This window comes from Hylobates moloch, unplaced genomic scaffold (genome assembly GCF_009828535.3).
Source record: "Hylobates moloch isolate HMO894 unplaced genomic scaffold, HMol_V3 SCAFFOLD_2, whole genome shotgun sequence".
NCBI classification, from domain to species: domain Eukaryota; kingdom Metazoa; phylum Chordata; class Mammalia; order Primates; family Hylobatidae; genus Hylobates; species Hylobates moloch.
Genome location: NW_026652277.1, coordinates 118705316 through 118731621, shown reverse-complemented (window position 1 = coordinate 118731621; position 26306 = coordinate 118705316). Strand labels below are relative to the sequence as shown.

At 39.0% G+C, this 26306-nt stretch overlaps 1 long non-coding RNA gene and 1 pseudogene across 2 annotated transcripts in view; both read right to left on the bottom strand.

Moving 5' to 3' along the window:
• Window positions 1-23056, bottom strand: part of LOC116470207 (uncharacterized) — a 246423-nt gene extending 223367 nt beyond the window's left edge. For both annotated transcript variants that reach the window (XR_004248559.2, XR_009212437.1), the window contains exon 1: window positions 23024-23056. This is a non-coding gene — a long non-coding RNA (uncharacterized LOC116470207). The remainder of the gene's footprint in view (window positions 1-23023) is intronic.
• A 2037-nt stretch (window positions 23057-25093) lies between these two features.
• LOC116470201 (MAPK-interacting and spindle-stabilizing protein-like) lies at window positions 25094-26082 on the bottom strand (annotated as a pseudogene).
• Window positions 26083-26306: the final 224 nt, after the last annotated feature.

The following is a 26306-nucleotide window of genomic DNA, read 5'->3' as shown; positions in this document are numbered from 1 at the left end:
ATGAGGCCAGCACCATCCTGATACTAAAGCCTGGTAGAGACATAACAAAAAAATGCAATTTTAGGCCAATATCCCTGATGAACATCAATGCAAAAATCCTCAATGAAATACTGGCAAACCGAATCCAGCAGCACATCAAAAAGCTTATCCACCACGATCAAGTCGGCTTCATCCCTGGGATGCAAGGCTGATTCAACATATGCAAATCAATAAATGTAATCCACTACATAAACAGAAGCAACAAGAAAAACCACACAATAATCTCAAAGATGCAGAAAAGGCCATCGACAAAATTCAACAGCCCTTCATGCTAAAAACTCTCAACAAACTAGGTATTAATGGAACGTATCTCAAAATAGTAAGAGCTATTTATGACTAACCCACAGCCAATATCATACTGAATGGGCAAAAACTGGAAGCATTCCCTTTGAAAACTGACACAAGACAAGGACGCCCTCTCTCACCACTCCTATTCAACATAGTGTTGGAAGTTCTGGCTACGGCAATCAGGCAACAGAAAGAAATAAAGGGTATTCAGTTAGGAAAAGAGGAAGTCAAATAGTCTCTGCAGATGACATGATTGTATATTTAGAAAACCTCATTTTCTCAGCCCAAAATCTCCTTAAGCTGATAAGCAACTTCAGCAAAGTCTCAGGATACAAAATGAATGCGCAAAACTCACAAGCATTCCTATACACCAATAATAGACAAAAAGAGCCCATATAGCCAAGACAATCCCAAGTGAAAAGAACAAAGCTGGAGGCATTATGCTACTTGACTTCAAACTATACTACAAGGCTACAGTAACCAAAACAGCATGGCACTGGTACTGGTACCAAAACAGATATATAGACCAATGGAACAGAACAGAGGCCTCAGAAATAACACCACACACCTACAACCATCTGATCTTTGACAAACCTGACAAAAACAAGCAATGGGAAAAGGATTCCCTATTTAATAAATGACACTGGGAAAACTGGCTAGCCATATGTAGAAAGCTGAAACTGGATCCCTTCCTTACACCTTATACAAAAAGTAACTCAAGATGGATTAAAGACTTAAATGTAAGACCTAACACCATAAAAACTCTAGAAGAAAACCTAGGCAATACCATTCAGGACACAGGCATGGGCAAAGACTTCATGAGTAAAACACCAAAAACAATGGCAACAAAAGCCAAAATAGACAAATGGGATCTAATTAAACTAAAGAGCTTCTGCACAGTGAAAGAAACTATTATCAGAGTGAACAGGCAACCTACAGAATGGGAAAAAATTTTTGCAATATACCCATCTGACAAAAGGCTAATATCCAGAATCTAAAAGGAACTTAAACAAATTTACAAGAAGAAAACAAACGATCCCATCAAAAAGTGAGCAAAGGATATGAACAGACACTTCTCAAAAGAAGACATTTATGCAGCCAACAGACATATGAAAAAATGCTCATCATCACTGGTCATCAGAGAAATGCAAATCAAAACCACAATGAGATACTATCTCACACCAGTTAGAATGATGATCATTAAAAAATCAGGAAACAACAGATGCTGGAGAGGATGTGGAGAAATAGAAACGCTTTTACACTGTTGGTGGGAGTGTAAACTAGTTCAAACGTTGTGGAAGACAGTGTCATGATTCTTCAAGGATCTAGAACTAGAAATACCATCTGACCCAGCCATCCCATTACTGGTTATATACCCAAAGGGGTATAAATCATGCTACTATAAAGACACATGCACACATATGTTTATTGTGGCCCTATTCACAATAACAAAGACTTGGAACCAACCCAAATGTTCATCAATGATAGACTGGATTAAGAAAATATGGCACATATACACCATGGAATACTATGCAGCCATAAAAAAGGATGAGTTCATGTCTTTTGCAGGGTCATGGATGAAGGTGGAAACCATCATTCTAAGCAAACTGTCACAAGGACAGAAAACCAAACACCTCATGTTCTCCCTTATAGCTGGGAGTTGAACAATCAGAACACATGGACACAGAGCAGGGAACATCACACACCAGGGCCTGTTGGGGGGGTGGGGGGCTGGGGGAGGGATAGCATTAGGAGAAATACCTAATATAAATGACAAGTTGATGGGTGCAGCAAACAAACACGGCACATGTACACCTATGTAACAAACCTGCACGTTGTGCACATGTATCTTAGAACTTAAAGTATAATAATAATTAAAAAAACAGTATATCACTGTATGGAAGGTTTGGAGGGTCTTCCCATACTCATTCTCAATCCCAAACTATGAAATATAATTAAATTCAGAGCAGGTTATGTTCTATTAGAAGAAGGGATGTGGCAGTGGGGAGAGCTTGGACCTGAAATGCTTCATTTATCTCTGTTTCCTAAAGTTCTTTCCCAATGAAATGTGTTATTTCTTGAATTATGAATTGTATTCCACAATTTAGGGGTGTATCAGCCAAGGTTCTCCAGAAAAACAGAATCAATAGGAGAAAACTGTTCACTACTTATTTGTTTGTTTATTATGAGGAATTGGCTTACCCAATTATGGAGACTGACAAGTCTCATTTTCTGCCGCCTGCAAGCTGGAGGCACAGGAGTTCCAGTGGTGTCATTCAGTCCATGTCCCAAAGGCCTAAAACCAGGGGAGCTGATGGTGTAAATCCCAGTCCATGGCAGGAAAAGATATGAGATGTCCCAGCTCAGCAATGAGGTGGAATAAAAAAGGAGGTAATTCCTCCTTCTGCTCCTTTTTATTTTATTCAGGTGCTCAATGGATTTGATGATGCCTGCTCACAGAGGAGAGGACCACTTACTTTACAGAGTTTGTAGGTTCAAAGGGAAGCATCCTTGCAGATGCACCCAGAAATAATAATTAATCTGGGTACTCAGAAATAATAATTAACATTAATATTAATAAATAATAATTATTAAAAATAATAATTAATCTGAGCACTCAGAAATAATAATTAATCTGGGCCCTGTCAAGTTGACATAAAATTAACCATCACAAGGAGGCTCCACACAGTCAGTTTATCACTAATTTTTCTCCTATGGAGGTGGTAATTACTGAAAACTCTTGTTTCCTCATCTAGAACATTTGACCAGAGTTTTTCTGCAGACCTATCCTCTTATAAGTAATTTGTTAGTGGAAAAAGAAGGTGAATGCCCTTTGGATAAATCTTTATCTGGACTCAGGGTCATTCAACAGCATAAATATCACAAGGGTCCAAGCTCTAAAGCTGTCTGAAGGTTCACTTAGATTTAATACCATGCAAGCGCAAGACATTGCTAGATTTCCAAGTAGTCTAGTTACCTGTAAGTTTTCTGTTCTGGTTTCTTCTAAATCTTACATCTAAAGCCACTTAATTTTCATATAAATATTCATCTCCACCTCAGATTCTGAAAGGATTATTTATGAAGGGTATTAAAAGGAGCCCTCAGTCAGATTGTTTTAACTCAACAAACTTATTTGTATACACACTCTAAGCTTGACACTGTACAAGTTAGTAATAAGATAAATAACCACAAAGATAAATAAGCCATAGGGTTTACTACTGACATGATTATACTCAAATACAGTGGTCCCTTAAATGCTCATCTGTATAAGAATTATCAAGGATGTCGTTAAAAATATGAAATCTGACCCTACTCCTAGAAGATTCTGATTCATTAATACATTTAGGTGATCCTGAATGAGAGACTTCTCCTTGGCAACATTCACCTAAGGACCAAGCACAGAATTGACAGTATAATACAATACAATGTCAAAGCACTATGTTTAAATAATGGTTAAAATGGGCTAAATGCTCCAATTAAAAGACACAGACTGGCAAATTGGATAAAGAGTCAAGACCCATCAGTGTGCTGTATTCAGGAAACCCATCACACGTGCGGAGACACACAGAGGCTCAAAATAAAGGGATGGGGGAAGATCTACCAAGCAAATGGAAAGCAAAAAAAGGCAGGGATTGCAATCCTAGTCTCTGATAAAACAGACTTTAAACCAACAAAGATCAAAAGAGACAAAGAAGGCCATTACATAATGGTAAAGGGATCAATTCAACAAGAAGAGATAACTATCCTAAATACATATGCACCCAATATAGGAGCACCCAGATTCATAAAACAAGTCCTTAGAGACCTACAAAGAGACTTAGACTCCCACACAATAATAATGGGAGACTGTAACACCCCACTGTCAACATTAGACAGATCAACGAGACAGAAAGTTAACAAGGATATCCAGGAATTGAACTCAGCTCTGCACCAAGCGGACCTAATAGACATCTACAGAACTCTCCACTGCAAATCAACAGAATATACATTCTTTACAGCACCACACCACACCTATTCCAAAATTGACCACATAGTTGGAAGTAAAGCTCTCCTCAGCAAATGTAAAAGAACAGAAATTATAACAAACTGTCTCTCATACCACAGTGCAATCAAACTAGAACTCAGGATTAAGAAACTCACTCAAAACCACACAACTACATGGAAACTGAACAACCAGCTCCTGAATGACTACTGGGTACATAACGAAATGAAGGCAGAAATAAAAATGTTCTTTGAAACCAATGAGAACAAAGACACAACATACCAGAATCTCTGGGACACATTCAAAGCAGTGTGTAGAGGGAAATTTATAGCACTAAATGCCCACAAGAGAAAGCAGGAAAGATCTAAAATTGACACCCTCACATCACAATTAAAAGAACTAGAGAAGCAAGAGCAAACACATTCAAAAGCTAGCAGAAGGCAAGAAATAACTAAGATCAGAGCAGAACTGAAGGAAATAGAGACCCAAAAAACCCTTCAAAAGAATCAATGAATCCAGGTCCTGGTTTTTTGGAAAGATCAACAAAATTGATAGACTGCTAGCAAGACTAATAAAGAAGAAAAGAGAGAAGAATCAAAAGACACAATAAAAAATGATAAAGGGGATATCACCACCGATCCCACAGAGATACAAACTACCATCTGAGAATACTATAAACACCTCTACACAAATAAACTAGAAAATCTAGAAGAAATGGATAAATTCCTCGACACATATGCCCCCCCAAGACTAAACCAGGAAGAAGTTCAATCTCTGAATATATCAATGACAGGTTCTGAAATTGAGGCAATAATTAATAGCTCACCAACCAAAAAAAATCCTGGACCAGATGGATTCACAGCCGAATTCTACCAGAGGTACAAGGAGGAACTGGTACCATTCCTTCTGAAACTATTGCAATCAATAGAAAAAGAGGGAATCCTCCCTAACTCATTTTATGAGGCCAGCATCATCCTGATACCAAAGCCTGGCAGAGACATGCCAAAAAAATGAATTTTAGACCAATATCCCTGATGAACATCGATGCAAAAATCCTCAATAAAATACTGGCAAACCAAATCCAGTAGCACATCAAAAAGCTTATCCACCATGATCAAGTGGGCCTCATCCCTGGGATGCAAGGCTGGTTCAACATACGCAAATCAATAAACATAATCCAGCATATAAACAGAACCAATGACAAAAACCACATGATTATCTCAATAGATGGAGAAAAGGCCTTTGACAAAATTCAACAATGCTTCATGATAAAAACTCTCAATAAATTAGGTATTGATGGGACTTATCTCAAAATAATAAGAGCTATTTATGACAAACCCACAGCAAATATCATACCAAATGGGCAAAAATTGGAAGCATTCCCTTTGAAAACTGGCACAAGACAGGATGCCCTCTCTCAACACTCCTATTCAACATAGTGTTGGAAGTTCTGGCCAGAGCAATCAGGCAGGAGAAGGAAATAAAGGGTACTCAATTAGGAAAAGAGGAAGTCAAGTTGTCCCTGTTTGCAGATGACATGATGTATATCTAGAAAAATCCATCGTCTCAGCCCAAAATCTCCTTAAGCTGATAGGCAACTTCAGCAAAGTCTCAGGATACAAAATCAATGTGCAAAAATCACAAGCATTCTTATACACCAATAACAGACAAACAGAGAGCCAAATCATGAGTGAACTCCCATTCACAATTGCTTCAAAGAGAATAAAATACCTAGGAATCCAACTTACAAGGGATGTGAAGGACCTCTTCAAGGAGAACTACAAACCACTGCTCAACGAAATAAAAGAGGATACAAACAAATGGAAGAACATTCCATGCTCATGAGTAGGAAGAATCAATATCGTGAAAATGGCCATACTGCCCAAGGTAATTTATAGATTCAATGCCATGCCCATCAAGCTACCAATGATTTTCTTTACAGAATTGTAAAAACTACTTTAATGTTCATATAGAACCAAAAGAGAGCCCGCATTGCCAGGTCAATCTTAAGCCAAAAGAACACAGCTGGAGGCATTATGCTACCTGACTTCAAACTATACTACAAGGCTACAGTAACCAAAACAGCATGGCAGTGGTACCAAAACAGAGATATAGACCAAAGGAACAGAACAGAGCCCTCAGAAATAATGCCGCATATCTACAACTATCTGATCTTTGACAAACCTGACAAAAACAAGAAATGGGGAAAGGATTCCCTATTTAATAAATGACACTGGGAAAACTGGCTAGCCATATGTAGAAAGCTGAAACTGGATCCCTTCCTTACACCTTATACAAAAATTAATTCAAATGGATTACAGACTTAAATGTTAGATCTAAAACCATAAAACCCTAGAAGAAAACCTAGGCAATATCATTCAGGACGTAGGAATGGGCAAGGACTTCATGTCTAAAACACCAAAAGCAATGGCAACAAAAGCCAAAACTGACAAATGGGATCTAATTAAGCTAATGAGCTTCTGCACAGCAAAAGAAACTACCATCACAGTGAACAGCCAACCTACAGAATGGGAGAAAATTTTTGCAATCTACTCATCTGACAAAGGGCTAATATCCAGAATCTACAATCAACTCAAACAAATTTACAAGAAAAAAACAACCCCATCAACAAGTGGGTGAAGGACATGAACAAACACTTCTCAAAAGAAGACATTTATGCAGCCAAAAAACACATGAAAAAATGCTCATCATCACTGGCCATCAGAGAAATGCAAATCAAAACCACAATGAGATACCATCTCACACCAGTTAGAATAGCGATCATTAAAAAGTCAGGAGACAACAGGTGCTGGAGAGGATGTGGAGAAATAGGAACACTTTTACACTGTTGGTGGGACTGTAAACTAGTTCAACCATTGTGAAAGTCAGTGTGGTGATTCCTCAGGGATCTAGAACTAGAAATACTGTTTGACCCAGCCATCCCATTACTGGGTATATACCCAAAGGATTATAAAACATGCTGCTATAAAGACACATGCACAGGTATGTTTATTGTGGCACTATTCACAATAGTGAAGACTTGGAACAAACCCAAATGTCCAACAATGATAGACTGGATTAAGAAAATGTGGCACATATACACCACGGAATACTATGCAGCCATAAAAAATGATGAGTTCATGTCCTTTGTAGGGACATGGATGAAGCTGGAAACCATCATTCTCAGCAAACTATCGTAAGGACAAAAAACCAAACACCGCATGTTGTCACTCATAGGTGGGAATTGAACAATGAGAACACATGGACACCGGAAGGGGAACATCACACACCAAGGCCTGTTGTGGGGTGGGGGCAGAGGGGAGGGATAGCATTAGGAGATATACCTAATGTAAATGACAGGTTAATGGGTGTAGCACACCAACATGGCACATGTATACATATGTAACTAACCTGTACATTGTGCACATGTACCCTAAAACTTAAAGTATAATTAAAAAAAATAAAATGGTTAAAATCATAGACTTGGGCACTAGAAGATCTTGGTTTGGATCTAGCACTACTACTTACTACTTGTGTAACACTGGATAAGTTATTTAGTTTATTTCTATCTCTATAAAATGCTACCACCTAAAGTTGTTATGTTTAAAATACATGGGCTAACAAGTGTAAAAGAATGAACTAAAGTTTACTGTCTTACTAATTTTGTTTTACTGTTGCACTGTGGCAAAATACCTCAATACAAAATGGGATTTGAGATCCTGTAGGGATGAAGAAAGAGATTTTTCAAATTAGAAATGGGGCCTCACTATGTTGTCCATGCTGGCTTTGAACTCCTGGTTGCAAATGATCCTCCCTCCTCAATCCTTTGAGTAGCTGGGACTACAGACTCACACCACCACATCTGGCTGAAGAAAATTTTTTTTTTAATTTATTATGCTTTAAGTTCTGGGGTACATGTGCAAAATGTGTAGGTTTGTTACATAGGTATACATGTGCCATGTTGGTGTGCTGCACCCATCAACCCGTCATCTACATTAGGTAATTCTCCTAATGCTCTCCCTCCTCCAATCCCCTACCCACCGACAGGCCCCAGTGTGTGATGTTCCCCTACCTGTGTCCTGTGTTCTCATTGTCAACTCCCACTTATGAGTGAGAACATGTGGTGTTTGGTTTTCTGTTTTTGTGTTAGTTTGCTGAGAATAATGATTTCCAGCTTCATCCATATCTCTGCAAAGGACATTAACTCATTTTTTTGTGGCTTTACAGTATTCCATGGTGTATATGTGCCACATTTTCTTTATCCAGTCTATCACTGATGGACATTTGAGTTGGTTCCAAGTCTTTGCTACTGTGAACAGTGACACAATAAACATAGGTGTGCATGTGTCTTTATAGTAGAATGATTTATACACCTTTAGGTATATACCCAGTAATAGGATTGCTGGGTCAAATGGTATTTCTTGTTCTAGATCCTTGAGGAATCGCCACACTGTCTTCCACAAAATATTTTTAAATTTATTTAAAAATAATTTTAAATATATTTAAATTTACAGAGACATCTGATAAAGATTACTTATAGTTTGCTTTGTGTGTACAAGTTTCCCCAAGAAAATTCCACAACATTTACATTACTGACCAATGCTTTTGAAGTTTGACTTGCTTTTGCAGAGAATGTCAGAAGTTCTGAGTCTGTTCTCAAAGTGGACTGGGTGCAAGAGAAAGGGCTGCTTAAAGGGTTTAGTCACATTTTTATTACATAAGTAAAAGGTTATTAGAGGCTGGCACATAATAGGTCCCCAGTACATAGGAGCTATTATTCTAGTGATGCCATGCATGTAGAGGCATGTAGTTGGCTGAACGGGGGACTGCAGAAAGGCCACATCCTTATCTCCATATCTGTGAATATTGCTTTTTATGGTGAAAGATGTGATTAAGTAAAGGGTCTTGCAAGGAGGAATTTATTCTGGATTATCTGGGTGAGCCCTTATGCAATGATATGCTTTTCCAAAAAATAAATATTAGGCAGAGAGTTTTAAGACATATGAGACAGCCACATGACCACGGAGGCAGAGACTGCAGTGATTTGGCCACAAGACAAGGAACTACTGGAGGCAGCAGAAGATGGAAGAGGAAAGGAACAGATTTTCCCTTAAAACCATTAGAGGGAGCATTGCCCTCCTGATACTTCGATTTCATGCTTCTGGCCTTCAGAGATGGGAGAGAATACATTTCTGTTGTTTTAAATCATCCAGTTTGTGGTAATTTGCTACAGATGCTAAAAGAAACAAATATAAAACAGTTAGCTCAGCTTGTGAATACAGGTACTGCTTTCTGAGCTGAAGAAACCTTGAAGGGCAAAAAAGATCTCAGCCAGTTACTACTACATGTAAATCATCAATTTAAAAAAAAAAAAGAAAAGGAAAAAAGAAACCGTCACAAGACATGAAACAGCATGATTTTTAAAGGTAACATAATGCTAAGAAAGCATGAATTGTGGCCATGGATAAGAGATGAAATCAGAGATATAGACTAGGTCTTCACATAGCACAGCTAAGGGTCAAAACTTCTCTATGTTTTTGGCATCAGTATCACCTCAGAGTTTTTTTTTTTAAATGCAAAGTTAGGAGCCACACTCCAAACGTTATTCTAATAGAAATCTGCATTTTAACAAGATTCCTGAATCATTTTATACACTCTAAAGTTTGAGAAGCATGCCTCTTCTCAAAGTAAGAGGTAAGGCTATTGAGAAATTTTGAAAGATTTAAAGCAGAGAAGTGACAAGATAATATTTGCATTTCAGATCAACAAATCCAAAGGTATTTTGAAGAACAGATTTAACTGGGATAAAACCCAAATCAGAGACAAGTGACTTCAACAGTACTTGTTACAGATTATGAACTTTTGAACAAAGATATGGGTAAATATAGATGGGGGAAATGACATAAATTTAAGAAATATTTAAACCCTGGTGTGATATATAATAATGCTGCTTTCACCTAGGTTCTATAATGTGTCTGCTTATTCGTGCCTATATTTTTAAAAGGATCTTAGAACAGGCTTCTTTCTGTCTTTCCTAGTTTCTATTGAGGCACCAACAGATGATAAGACACCTGAGTATGAGATACATTCTTCCCTACATATACAGGTTTACTAAAGAAATGGGTCCAAGAAACTGTTATATGATTCTTTGAGCCTTCAACCAGAAATATTTTTTAAAAAGTGTCAGAGTAGAGGAGATATTTTTTAAAAAGTGTCAGAGAAGTAGAGGAGAAACTTCTTGAGAGAGCTGTTACGGTGTTGTGAGTACCCACCCCCTCTGGGGAATAGGCATATGTGAGTATTACCTTCTAACCTCAAGGGAAGCAAGGGGTATCACAAGGGGACTATAGAAAAGCTTTGAAATGTGTTTTATGCAATTAGAAAACCCAAGGCTGGATGTGGTAGCTCACGCCTGTAATCCCAGCACTTTGGGAGACTGACATGGGAGCATTGCTTGAGGTGAGGAGTTGGAGACCAGACATAATGAGTCCCTGTCTCTAAAAAAAAAAAAAAAAAAAAAATTAATTAATTAAAAAAAAAAAAGAAAACCCAAAGAAGTAGTGCTGCACTGACACTAGAAAAAGCTAAAGTGGACTGCAGATTGGGGTCTAACCTAACCTCAGGTAATTTAGAGGCTAAGAGGATGACTGTCTGCTTGGTGGTAGAGCCAGGAGAATACTGTTGCTTTAAGACTGGCCTTCATTCTTAAAGCTTATCAGGGCAAGGAATGTAAGCCACCAAAAGAAGAGTTAGGGTGGATCATTCTATTTTGGTTTAAATTTTGTTTATATTTTAAAATTATTTCCCAGGAATATAGATTTAAGTTGTTCTGAATATAAAATCCCTAGTGTGGGTCATTCTGGGTTCTATATTAGTGAAGTTTCTCAGATCTCCAGAGAAACAGAGTCAATATAGATAGATGACTGATAGATTAGATGATAGATAGATAGATAGATAGATAGATAGATAGATAGATAGATGATAGATAGATAGATAGATAGATAGATAGATAGATAGATAGATAGATAGATAGATAGATGATAGATAGATATGGGTGATACAGACATAGATATAGGTGAGGGGATTTATTATGGGAATTAGCTCATGTGATTATGGATACTGTGAAGTCCGAAAATATGCTGTTTGCTAGCTGGAGAACCAGAAAAGCCAGTAGTGTGATTCAGTCTGAGTCCAAAGGCCTGAGGACCAGGGAAGCCGATAGTGTAACTCCCGCTCTGAGGCCAAAAACTGGGAGAAGTGGGAGTGGGAGTGGGGTGCTGGTGTAAGTCCCAGAGTCCAAGGCCCAAAAACCAGGAGCACTGATGTGCAACAGGAGGAGAGGATTTGTGTCCCAGCTCTAGAAGAGAGCAAATTTGCTCTGCTTATGACTTTTTGTTCTATCAGGAAGGTCTACACATTGGATATGCCTGCCCATATTGTCAAGAGTGGATCTTCTTTACTCAGTCTACTAATAAAAATACTAATCTCTTTTGGAGGTACCCCCAAAGACACACCCAGAAATAATGTTTTACCAGCTATCTGGGCATGCCTTAGGCAAGTCAAGTTGACACATGAAATTAACCATCACAGGTTCTCTCCAATAAAACCAGCTGGAGGAGTAAGGAATTCCCCTCAATAAAGAGAGTGTAGGTGCATAGCAGATTTCCCAGGAGTGGAGGAAGGAAAGATGCATCAGCCAGAGAAATGCAGGAGTTGGGAGGGTCTAGTTGAGAACCTTCAAAGAGTCCTCAAAAGTGTTTCCCAAGAAAAAGTTTGTTTTAATCCTTTACTGGAACTTGCCAGGAACCCTTGCCTTTAAATCCAGAGAGGGAGACCTCTGGGCTTTGCAACCAAGTAAGAAATTTCCTATATCTGGCCAGACACAGTGGCTCACACCTGTAATCCCAGCACTTGTGGAAGGCAGAGGCAGGCGGATCACTTGAGGCCAGGAGATTGAGACTAGCTCGGCCAACATAGCGAAACCCCTTCTCTACTAAAAATACAAAAATTAGCCAGGCATGGTGATGCAAGCCTGTAATCTCAGCTACTAGGGAGGCTGAGGCATGAGAATTGCTTGAGCCCAGGTGGCAGAGGCTATAGTGAGCCGAGATCACACCAGTGCACTCCAGCCTCTGCAACGGAGTGAGACTGTCTTAAATAAATAAATAAATAAATAAATAAATAAATAAAGAGAAGCTTCCTATATCTCCTGATTTCCTGATCTTCTCTCAATCCCCTAACTACTAAGGGACATGTGTAGCCTCGGAAATGACAGAGATAAGTGGGGTGGGAGGAAGTCACGATATGGAGAAAGGAGAGAGAAGAAGGTCCACTCTACTTCCTCAGTTCAGGCTCTCAGCCTCAAGTAGGCTTATGCTGGGGGAAAAGGAAAAGAATTAATACTAAATTCAATTCTGAATTTTTACTGTTACATAGTACTATAGTCTAATTGCAAGAGTCTAATTGGAATAGTGTTTGTGACCTACAACGATTACGAAATGTTATATTACTTAAAAGCAAACAACAACAAAGCCGTAGATCCCACCAGAGTTTTCATCTAAGTACAGGAAATCCCCACCAATCAACTCCACCCACCTCCAGCACCAAGTAGAATTTAAAGAAACTGCAAGAGAAAAAAATAAAGTTTAATTTTGGATATGTCAAAAGCTATGCTTACTCAACATAAAAAGTACATTTACATTTTTAGTAAATATTGCTTTTTAAAATGTTATTTTTTAAACTTGTGACATCTGGCAAGTCGAGTTGGTTCCATCAGGTCAGAAGATAGCTAAACAGAAAAAGACAAAATTCTGAGACTGATGTCAGCTGTGGGTATTGGTAACCCCTATTCATATCAGGTGGAAGGTTGTCTCAACACACAAACTTGCTATTCCTAGAATATAGTTGTCCACTTTCAGAGTCTCAAACTACAAGAGGATATTACATTCTTTCTGCTTTCATAAAAGAAAAAACAATAATTAGTGCTACATACATAATAAAATTGCCACTTAATCTTGTTTTGCTTATATATTTATTTATAAGTCCTTGCTGTGTCTTTGTGAAAGTTAAAAAAAGGAGACATTCTCCCAAAGAGCACATATGTCAGCAATTATTTGTAAAAATTCACTTTAGTCATTAAATAGCCAAGTCTGTGCAGAGTACTTAAATCTGAGACTTTATGCTCAGGCAAGGACAATTTTTCACTTTGTTCATTAATTAAATGTATTAAGATTTTAAATTTTAAAATGAGATATTAGTGAAACCACTGTCACATTATTAGGGAAGATCTTATTTTAATGCAACCTTGAATATATAGTTTAAATACTGATATGCTAAAATTATCCCTATTTTTCTTTCTTCTGCATAATGGCAAAATAAACAACAAGTGATAGAGCTGTAACCAAACAGAGCATCTCCTTTTCTAGAAAATACTGATATCCTGGGTGGAAAAAAAACCTTTTTAATAAAGAAGAAAATAAAGTAACCCATAATTGGTTTGTCATCAGTCCTGAGGTTGCCCTTCTTTATGAAATTTCATAGTTTGCCAAAAGATGTGGTTCCTGTATCCAGCACAGAAGCTGAAAGTGATAGAGAAGATAAGGATACTTTTTCTAACACTGAGAAGCCGTGACCACCACAACTGGCAAGGGCCTTTGACAGGAAGAAGTTTCCACTTTAGAGCATAGGCCAAGTGGCTCTGAGATGTTTTCTTTCAGCTAAATGGTAAATGTGTCAGAGACTCCATTTCCTTATTTGTTTAACCTAGATAATAATTAATAAACTTAACTTTCAGAAAGAAGAGCATAGCACAATGCCTGGCAAACAGCAAGTAAGTGTTCAGCAAGTCAGCTATCATCTGTAAACGCTGCAACATTGTTTTCTTGTCTTGTTACTTTGCCAACTCATAGTAGTTGCTCTATATATATCAATTGAATGAATGGATGAAACTTCAAATTAACCAAGAGAACTAGCTAAATAAATCTTTTAGTTTCAGCCTCTTGAGCCTATGAAATCCAAATCTTACGCCTGACTTGAGCCTTGCCCTTCCTGACCCATAATTCTGTAAAAGCTGCCTGCCTGGCCTGTAATTTGGTTGACTTCAATTTCCCCAGTACTGCTTGAGCTGCTAAGGTGGCTTTTCAGTCTCCAGCCTGTTTCATCCATTTAAGTTCCGTAGAAACACAGAACTTGTTAAATATCTTAACAAGAAGAAAAAAACTTGGCAACTCATATCTAAACTTGGAAGGGTGCTAAATCTATCAAAATAGTCATTGAAAATTACTTTAAACAGAAACTTGACATGAATAATACTAAGTAGCCCCTTAACATTTAAATATTTTAATTTCAGTTTTACTATAATAGTAATAGTTCCATAGTGATGACTCTTCAACATATTTATGTAAAAAAAATTTTCTTCAAAATTTAGATACAATTTTTGAGGAATTTACTGTTTCTTATAGAGCTCTTTAGGAGTTTCACTCTTTCTTGGGGGAGAGTTGTATATTTGCCCAATCCCCAACCCTGAAAATCACTGAAATGCTGCTACTTAGCCTTGTTTTCCATTCATGACAGTTCTGGCATTACAGTCTACTGGGAAACTCTCAATTTTATTTTGTAACTATTGCCCAAATTTAAAAGGAATGCTCAAATTTAGTAATCTTGGTAGAATTCTCATACTTATATATATTAGACAATTGGGAGGGAAGAAAATGTTAGTACTCCTACTTTGATATTAATTCTCTTGTCAAATATGTTGAGATGCTTCATGATCATTCAGAGTTTTTAAAAATAAAAACTCATGGAATTAATCATTGAGGAGACACATTTTGAAAAAAGAATTTAATTTTAGGGTTTAAAAGCAACAAATTCTCCACATAGAGAAGTGAAGATTCAGAAGGCATGTAGTAAGTAAAGAATTTGGGCTTGCTCAAAGAGAAGGCCTAGCCTTATAGGATTGTCTGTTTGTCTGGGGGACTTGGGTCAAACTAGCAATGTGATTTACAGTGAGGACTAGCCACACATATACAGTTTTATGTTTGGGGCAAGACAACCAAAAATACCAACAATATAACTTAAGTGGGGAGCTTTGGGTTACACAGTGTCACAGTATCAGTGGTCCTGGATTCTAAGATTAACCAAATGGGCAACAGTCAATCAATTATGCCTATATGATGAAGCTCCCCCAAAAACACCACTGGACACTACACTCAGGTAAACTTCCCTGATTTGCAATACTATATGCATACTGTCATACGTAGATGACAGAACAGTGATATCCTGATTTCATGGCTAGAAGTCAAGTGAAATTTCATATTTAAAACTCTCCTGGACAATGTTCCGTGTGTGTTTCTTTGGCTGATCTTAATCTGTACCCTTTCCCTTTAATAAACCATAACCATGAGTATAACAGCTTTCAGTGAGTTCTTTGAGTCTTTCTAGCAAATTATCAAAACTGATCTGGTTTGGGGGACTCTTTAAACCTGCAGTTGGCTTCAGAAATTAGGGTGGGTACTGTGCTTCTATGTTTGTAATTGGCCCAAACTTCTCAGGGGATTTCCAAGTTTGTTTTAATAAAAAGAAATCACAGCAAATTAACTTGGTTGTCATTTTAGAAGTACCAAGCTGTACTACAATGGTGCAGGATAAAAGTTATGCTGATTTTGGCTTATCCTTAAGGTAAGCACAACCTGTCTTTGAAGTCTAAAGATCAATGACAACTTTAATGTATAAAACTGTATAATAAAAAACATTTTCCACACTGTTATTAGGTTCTCCCATAAGAAAAGTCTTTTAAAATAGAAGGTGGTAAATACCTCTTTCAAGTATCAAAAAGCCTCACAAATTAAGGCCAGGATGGCAACAAATTGAAAAATAGTGAGTGACATATGATTTCCTTCATAAGAAGTTCAAAATCAGGAATACTAGTCTATGTTTATAGAGATCAGAATAGTGGCTAATTTGGGGTGGGTGAGGTGGGGTAGGGATTTAGGTGCTGACTAGGAGGAATCATAAGGGAGTTATATGGACTGTTGGAAATGTTATAAATCCTGATTTGGGTGGTGGTTATGTTGTAGAAAAAAATGGGTTCCTGTCACATGAACAGGAGAAGTTAGGCACACAAACAGTTTGAAGAGTGAGGAGAAATGGAATTTACTAGGTGAAAAGGAAAAAACCTCTCAGCAAGCCAGAGGGGTTCCTGTTAACACACCCCCATCTCACAGACTGAATCCCAGGTCACCACATAGGAACTGAAGAGCCCAGGCTTCTCCCCACTGCAAATGGCATGAACTTCACAAGGCTCCACTCCACCCCCCAGCGCACAGGCTGGTCAGAGATTCTCTGGGGACCCTCCCCCTTATCTTCCTCCTACCTCTATCATTCCTTCCACTAAAGAAGTACATCTAAGTGCTGTTAGGATAAAGATAAGGACAAAGACCGATCTTAACTGCTTCCTGTTGACAGGGAGTGCTGTTTTGAGAAAACAGCAGTTACAGCTCCCTCAGAGGACTATCTAAGGGTCCCTAGCAAAAAGAGCCATTGTCCGAGGCCCCAGTTGCATGACCATTTAGAGTCTGATGGCCTGAAAGGGAGAATAGACAATTCGAGTTATTAGAAAACATGTATCGAAATGAAACAAGGGTGGAGTAAGGACAGCTCACAAATCCCAAGGCCCTTTACCAATTTGCACAGGGAGAGGGAGGCCAAAAGCCCAGATGGTAAAAAAAAAAACTCTTACTTTTGCCGGCATGTCAGGCTTCTGGGTTCCCTTCCCCTGAGCCCAATCCTAAGCCAACCAGTCTAAGGTTTGGGAAATTAACTCTGGCAAGATTGGAGTACACATCTGAGGAGAGTGTCCTTTAGTACAGAGACACAATTACCTATCTAAGAGAGGACAGAGGAGGAAAAAGGAAAAAAGACTCCTGTTTCAAAGGAGCCCCAGGGGTTTGGGATGCATTTGAAAGGGGTACAGACTGAAGATGAATGCCTAATGATCTAGAAAGAGGGGAGCAGGCATCCCTGGTTCACATCTCTTCCTAGCAAATAACTGGGGTACATGAGAGAGAGAAAGCGAGGCATTGCTCTTTCTTTCCTCCGTTATTGTATCCCCAAGTCCTGGCAACTGCGACAGGGTGCCACCCATGAGTGTCAAAGTGGCTTTCACCCATGTTAACAGGGTGGGGGGGAAGGGAATGGAAGTATCTGCTCTTACCCACTTACGCACTATCTCCCCTGCTGTCAGTAGCCTTTGAATTCCCTAGACCTCATTTATGCCATGGATACTAGCATGACCTTTATCCATGAAATAGGAGACTTGGCCTAATTGGCAGGAAATTAGTCATGCTCACCTGAACTATGCCTCTTAACTTTTTTTTTTTTTTTTTGAGACAGAGTCTCGCTCTGTCGCCCAGGCTGGAGTGCAGTGGCGCAATCTCGGCTCACTGCAAGCTCCACCTCCCAGGTTCACGCCATTCTCCTGCCTCAGCCTCCCAAGTAGCTGGGACTACAGGTGCCCGCCACCACACCTGGCTAATTTTTTGTATTTTTAGTAGAGACAGGGTTTCATCGTGTTACCCAGGATGGTCTCGATCTCCTGACCTTGTGGTCCGCCCTCCTCGGCCTCCCAAAGTGCTGGGATTACAGGCGTGAGCCACCATGCCCGGCTGCCCTTTAACTTCTGTTATCCTTTGCCTCTGGATCCCTCAGATCCATTTTTTCTTTCTAGGGCTTTGAGCCAAAGCTTAGAATTGAATTTGGGACAAAATGTATCTCAAGGGGAGTTGCATGGACTCCTTATCATGAGCCAAATGCTAGGGTATAGCTGTGGAATGGAGTACCCTTCCAACAAGGGAAGGAAAAAGATGTCTTGTGATGTGCCCAGATAACTTGTCGCTATAGTTATGCTTGTTAAGATTTGGGTGCATGGTGCTTGGCTCTGGTTAGCTCCCTTGGTCTTACTTTCCCAAAAAGGAAACCTGCAAGTGATAGACATCCTATTTATTTCCATGACCTAGAAGGATATGCAGGATAATTATTCAGAACTAGAATATTGATCGAGATTTTTACATTATCCATCCCTCTTGTTCCTTCTGAACTGCAGCTGGAGGTTGCTGATCAGTTCACAGGAACAAGAAGGGTTAGTCTAAAATGTAGGCAAAGTCTTAAAAACAACTAATGAGTATAGAATCTAATGGCAAATGTATGATAAGTTTTGAAACATGAGGATCCTCAGTTTTGTAAAGAAAACAAATCATGATAGGACCAAGTTTGCAAAATAGATTTTAGTCTTATACTTGGCCTGATTATTTGCATAAAATGCAGCAAGAATAATTATTTCTTTTAGAAACAGGGCTTTTACATTGGCTTTGATGGAACTCTGTTCCACGAGGAATCTCAGATAAGACCTTTTAAAGCCGAGCCCAGCCATGGGTTTGTGCCCTCAAATACCTGTGAGTTGGGTAATCTTCTCCTCTTAAGGTCCCAAGATAAACTTGGAGCTCCTGGGCCTGTCAGGAAGCGACATTCTTTATTTACTACATGTCAGAAAACCTAAAAGGACTGCATAGACAAGGGTATGAGGCCAGTTTTCCCAAGGGGCTTTTATCAGCTCTGCAAGTTGAACTTGACTCCTTAAAGGAAAGAATATACCCTTCCAGTCAAAGCCTTGTTAAAACAACCAGTTTCTCCAATTGCATCCTGTTGCAAAAGAAAACAGATTCTTATTGCACTGATGTAAACAACTATATTGCCATGAGTTAAGAATACTCATAACAGCCGGGCATGGTGGCTCACGTCTGGAATCCCAGCACTTTGGGAGGCTGAGGTGGGAGGATCACCTGAGGTCCAGAGTTCAAGACCAGCCTGGCCAACATGGTGAAACCCAATCTCTACTAAATATATAAAAATTAGCCGGGCACAGTGGTGCGCATCTGTAATCCCAACTACTCAGGAGGCTGAGGCAGGAGAATTGCTTGAACCCGGGAGGCGGAGGTTGCAGTGAGCCAAGATTGCACTATTACACTCCAGCCTTAGAGTGAGACTCTGACTCAAAAAAAAAAAAAAAAAAAAAAAGAATACTCATAACTAGTTTCCATATTCTGGAAAAGCCAAGCAGAAAGAGAGACAAACATGCTCCAGATTTTGTTCAGAGGAGTATACTTTACTCAATTATTAAAGGCCGTAAATAGTTCAAAATAAATTTCCTTGACTCTGAAAAACAAAACAAGGATCAGCAATATTCCAAGCAAAAGTCAAAAAGATTGCTTCAGTTTTCTATGAGTTCAGTCAATTTAGTTAACTCTTGTGTTGCTTGGTATCAGTGAACATTTTGGCTTTTCATGAGTCCTGTGCATTTTTCCTTTATTCCAATGTCACATTTCCAAAGTTATCAGAAACCTGTATTGGAGAGCACCTGTCAGAGTACAATAGCTTATTATAAACCATCTTTTGAAAAGGATTGAAACAAGACAATTGTCTGTGAATAACAAAATGTCCATAGAAGTTTTATTATCTCTGTGTTTTAAAATAACATAACTACCTTAATTATGATTGATAGCATATACTTTAGACATTAGAACTTTAGAAATGTCATACAATTTTGGAACATATATTAGTATTATCCACCAAAATATAACCTAAAGAAGATTGAACACCATTCTGGCAATCCCATGCAGCTAAATATGTCAAATAATCCTGTTTACCTCTCTTTTAAATACTCCAGGGGCCCTCTGTAGCATCCAAAAGCCAGGCATCAGCAAAGACAATTTTGAAACTGAAGTTTGATTTTGGGAAGCCTTTTAAATATGAAGAGGTTTAAAATACTTGATGTTATGAATCAAAACTCCAGATTACCATAAGTTATTCATTTTACCAAAATGACTCAGAAATGTAAAAAAGTAAAAACCTTTTATAACTCTTCATAAATTTTGCTAAAGAGCAGATTAGTGCCTTAAGAGTACCTTGTTGTGCTTTTATTTCAATGCTCAATTTACAGAAAAACCATATAACATCCTTTTGAATTTAGGCAGTATGTTCACACATGGAATTTTTGCAAGATTAATTTTTACAATCCTTCCACCACTTGTTTGAACTTTAGCTTTATCTTATCTGATTTAAAACAATTCTTTAACCCTAGGCAAGAATTTACATTTCCATGCCTTTTTATAATCTTTTACTAAAAAAAGTTACTGTTCTTACACACCAAACATGTAAATCTATTTCTAGTAGTTTCATGTTTTAATGTTATGGTATAATGGTAACTCCCAGCAATTTTTAACTTTAATATAAAACCTAGCAAGTAGCTTTAATTATGTGGTAGGTGCAGCCAAGGTTTGATTCCTTCCAGCATACTTAAGGGCATAGTCAATTTTATATGTCCCTGGGCCTTACCAATTGTGGAGCAGGCAATTCAAAGAGTTCTTAAAACCCAAAAAGCAGTTATAACTTTAAAACATTTAGCAAACCTAGTATCAGACCTGCATAATTTAGTTCACTTACATTTTGATGACATCTGGGATTTTACCAATAATCCTTTTTTTTTTTTTTTTTTTTTTTTTTTGAGATGGAGTTTAGCTCTTGTTGCCCAGTCTGGAGTGCAATGGTGTGATCTTGGCTCACTGCAACCTCTTCCTCCCGGGTTCAAGTGATTGTCCTGCCCCAGTCTCCCAAGTAGTTGGGATTACAGGCATGCACCACCACGCCCAGCTAATTTTGTATTTTTTTTAGTAGAGATGGGGTTTCACCATGTTGGTCATGCTGGTCTTGAACTCCTGACCTCAAGTGATCCACATGCCTCGGCCTCCCAAAATGTTGGGATTACAGGCATGAGCCACCGCACCTGGCCCCTATAAGCTTTAAGGCTGTTTTTATTTCTCAAAGATTAAAGTCACATGAATTAAAAAGTATCACAGCTTTTATCTTCCCTTTGAAAAATATTTGATGCAAGCACTCATCTTCCTTTAGGCCAATTAATTTGAGCTATTTTTATAGACATCACAAACACAACACATACATAAAACTACACAGACAGGCAGAAGAAAACCCAGTTGCCATAAGATCTTTTGCTTGCCAGTCTCCTACTTGGATTATTGACCTCCTGGTGGAGTCCTTTAAGAGACAGGGCCAGGAAAACACATAGCCTCTAAGGCCTAATAAACAGGCATAACTGGGGGCAAAAACAGATTTTGAGAGGAATCTCTATCCACTTTTAATTCCTGGGGTTCCATTAGGAAAACAGAGGTCTCTCCTTTCTCATGCATGCATTGAAAGTGGCAAGGCAAAATGGAGAAAAAGAATTCCATTCACTGAGAATAAAACTTTTTCCACTGGGAGGCCGAGGCAGGTGGATCACAAGGTCAGGAGTTCAAGACCAGCCTGGCCAAGATGGTGAAACCCCGTCTCTACTAAAAATACAAAAATTAGCTGGGCGCAGTGGCAGGTGCCTGTAATTCCAGCTACTTGGGAGGCTGAGGCAGGAGAATTACTTGAACCTGGGAGGCGAAGGTTACAGTGAGCCGAGATCGTGCCACTGTACTTCACCCTGGGCAACAGAGTGAGACTCCATCTCAAAACAAAACAAAACAAAACAAAACAAAACAAAACAAAACACTTTTTCCAGCCAAACAAGATCCCAGAAGAGAAAAACATTAAGATCTTTAAAATATACCTATAATTTGGATATCCACTTTTAATTAAGCTGAACGCTCTTTAAGAAAATCCTTTTAACACCCTGATTACCTGACTTTAGCTGTGCCAAGCAGCCAATATTTCTGGCTTTCAAACTTTACTGAAAGCTCAGGGAAAGGAAAATCCAAGGTGGTTCATGTAGAGGAAGAGAATCAATAAATGACAAAGGTGGCACAGATATCAAAGCAGAAAGGAGTCATTTCTTAAGCCAGGATTGAATCTTGGCTGTGCAGACTCTAAAAAAGCATTGCCATGGGGTTACACATCATGCCCTCAAGGACCTAAAACAAGAGGGAGGCCTGTAGCAAAGTTTGTTGCTGATCATTCAGAAAGTCATGCAAAGCACACCGGATTGGCTATCGCTTAAGACCAATCTCACAAATCCTTTTTCATAACTAAAACTTTACAGAGAATATAAACAGTGATCACTGGGGTCCTGGCCTGGTTAAAATGTTTTCCAAAAAGAAAAAAAAAAACAAACCTCTCACATAAAAATTAACTGCTGACTAGATAGAGAAAAGGAAACAAAAGTTAAAGTGCAGGGTTGGAAAGATGCCTAGGGGAAGAACTTCATATTCTTTTGCAAATTGGTTCCTTTCCCCTGGGCATGGACCCAGCGGGAGTCTGGCCAGCCAGCTGTGCAGAGCCCAAGCCCCCAAGGCGGCCCTGGGGCCTGGGTAGTGGCTGTGGTTCATTCCTGCCATGCAGCTGGACACTGCACACACTTGGCAGTCAGGGCCATGCACCCCACCCAGCTGGGAGAGAAGGCAGGTGGGGAGCCACGGCTTGCCCAACCATCCCGCAGGCATGCTTGTGGCTGTTGTGGTGGGTGTGGACCACCTCCCATATTGTAAAAGAAAAGAAAAGAGAAAAGAAAAGAAAAGAGAAAAGAAAAGAAAAGAGAAGAGAAGAGAAAAGAAAAAAGAAAAGGAAAAAGGTGCTGTTACTGTCCTCAAAAAAAGAAGAAAAATGTCATAGGAACAAAATACTCAGAAATGAAAGTGAGAGGTTTTTGGTCCACATTTCACTCACCCTTCTTCATGTCCCAAGTTCTGGGTGCCAAAACTGTTGAGAAAAAAAACCAAGTTATTGCCACGTGACCAGGTAAAATTAGGCATGCAGACACTTTGCAGGGTGAGGGGGAATGGAATTTACTGGGCAAAAAGGAAAAAAATACTTTGCAAAGCGAGAGGGGTTCCTGTTAACAGTCCTCACAGATTGAATTCCAGGTCACCACACAGGAACTGATGAGCCCAGGCTCCTGCCCCCTGCAAATGGCGTGAATTTCCTGAGGCTCCACCCCATCATCCCCATGCCCAGGCCAGTGGGAGCTTCTCTCGGGACCCTCTCTTATCGTCCTCCTGCATCTACCAGTTGTATGAAGTGGTGTATTGCACTGTTCACTTAAGGTTTCTATACTGTGGAACACTTCAATGTTTAAAAAAGCTATAGCTCAATTTTTAAAAGTTCTTGGTCAAACAATAAAGGAAACACTATTATAAAAAGAAAATTATTTAACAAATACTTACTTATGTCTACTATGTGTCAGGCACTCTGCTGGTACTTGTGGATACAACCTAAAGCAAAAACACAGAAATAAAACTGGCTTATACACTGAATCAGCCACTTTTATCCTTTAAACTATCACCAGCAACAAATTAGAATTTTAAAATTCAGTACCTTTATACTCTAGAATGAATCCTACAAATGCACCTTTTAAGAGTTTACATATGAAAGGTTTTATAAATAAATTCTACCTATACTTATATGATCAATTTAAATTTCAGTTTTCCACAAAGGCTTTTAATCTCCTGCAGCCAACAGGGGCCTATCTTTAATTTAGACTCCTTTTGTATTCATAAAAGAAGTATCACACAACTCAGCACCTAATTGTTCTTGAAAAGTCTTGTGAATGTTAAATTTGTCTCCTACCCAAACTGTAAGTTCTTATAAATTCCTTGAGAATAGAGATCATATCATATTTTTCTTTGGAATGTTTCACAATGCTTAGCAAAGTGTGGATGATGAGATATATGCTTAATTAGTTGTGGGCAGAGTGAATGAAAATTTCACTTAATCTTAAAAATGCTTAAGAATAGTTTAAGTTTCAGGAAAAATTAATTTTTAAAATAATTAATATCCAGCATTTTATTTAGCCATCTTCTACTAGTTCAATTTTCATATGCTTGAAAGAGATAAAAGTTATTATTGACATTCCATTCCATTCTGTTCCCTGAGGTTCAGTTCTGATAAGAACTGAAGAGAGGCTACCCTTATCTGCTTAATACCAGTATGTTTGCTTTAACTGAGGAAAAACTTTATGGGTGAAACATTTATCTTTAAGTATCTCTTTATCTCTTACAGTAATAGAACCCATGCTTTTTAACTAAGTATATAGTTGCTTAAAATGAGGACTGTATGTTCTAGCTTTCCTTGCAACTGGGTGTCACCATGTGACTTAAGTCTGGTAAATAAAATGTGACTGTAAGTGATAGGTGTACTTTTTTTTTTAATCAATTAGCTAAAAATTTAATTTACATACATGTTGGCCTGGATTAAAAACAAAAAAGTTAGTTTCCATAAATAGCAGACTTTAGTGCTGTATAGACCCAATGACTAAAAATAAAACCAGGAAGTTTTTACTAAAAGCTCAAGGATAAAAATGAACACTGGCTGGCTATTGAACTCCACATCCGACAATAATTACTGACAGTTTAAAAATGATATCCAAAATATAACCTCAAGAGGACTAGGTTTATTTGTCCGACAGAGCAGCTCAAAATGTTGAAGCATCATTTGTTTGGATTATGATGGGTTATTCTCAAAGTTTATTTATTTAGACGGGGAAAGTGATGATAGAAAAATACTTGAAATAATTTGCCAATGAAGTCACAGATTCTAACAATAATCCACATCTTAGATTTTTAAGTGTGTAGTTTCATAGTTTAAACAAATTCTGTCAAAGAGCTAGTGAATATACTTTATCACTTTAACTTTCCAAGAAAACCAAATAAAAATCACAACTGAATGATTTACTTCTATGCTTTTATCTGATTGTATACATATGATGTACTACGCATCCAAGTACAAGAGGCAGTTATCTTCTCTGAGAGGTGCAAGAGTTGTTCTTTCATGAATGCCCTCTAATAGTGAAACCAGCAATTTTTATATATGCATTCATGTGCATATATATGTACTTCAAGAAGCAAAGCTTCATCTCTTTGTCCATTGTTAACTTAATGGTAAGAATGGGGGCCACCAGGCATCGGCGGAGTACCAGAAGGTCCTGAAGGCACTTGGAAAGGATTACTGGGAGTAGGATAGAGTCCTGGTGTGGAATATGATCCTGTAGGGGCAGGATATGGTGCTGGTGGTCCCCAGGCTCCTAGTGGAACGGTGCCCCATGGAACAGGTGGTGCTGCCCCAGAGGCTTGGGGAGGAGGAGGAACGGGATATGGCCCTGGAGATGGATATGGCATATTAGGGGTAGGATACTGCCCTCCCATTCCTGGCACCCAAGGTCCAGAAGACATGGATCCCCATGGACCTAAAGGACCAGCTGCAGCTGGATCTGTGGGTGCACCATATGGTCTGGGTAGCTCTGGAAAGCGCATATTTGGTGTAGAATATGGCCCTATAGGGCCAGGGCCTGGCACAGTTGGGGCTGGATAAGCACCACCAGGTGGGCGGCATGATGGTCCAGAAGGAGTAAAGGGTGCTGGGGGTCCTGGAGGTGGTCCGGTGGGAGGCACGGAGAGATATATTCCTGTTGGTACTGGTCCAAAAGGCACAGTGGAGGGTGTTGCACTTCGTGGGAGTCCAGATGGCACCGAAGGTGGAGCACTCGGATTATTCCAAGGGTTGGAGCCTGGTCAGCTTTGAGGAGGTTGGCCAGGTTTTGTATTGCTCACAGCAGAGGTTTTGGCAGGGGAGTGTTCAGGTAGTGCATCTGCCAACGAAAATTCATCAGACATTTTCCCGGCAATATCCAAGACCGCAGTAGGGTCTAGAAGCAGCGATGGGTCCAAGGGACTGGGCCCTGAAGAAGCGGGTGCAGCCTGAGTGACCGCAGCGAGAGCAGCAGCGGCAACAGCACCAGCAGCGCGCGGCTCCTCAATAGGTGCACTTTCAACTCATGTTCCCAAAGATATGTCCTTTTCTTCTCCTCTTCCTTTAGACTGCTGCTTGAAATATATATGATCATGACTGTGAGCCATTTTGAACTATTAGATGAAAAGAACACTTTAGAAATGGCAAAGTGACAAGAAAGAAGGTACTCTCGTCCCGGGTTGACTAAATTGAGAAAGCAACCACA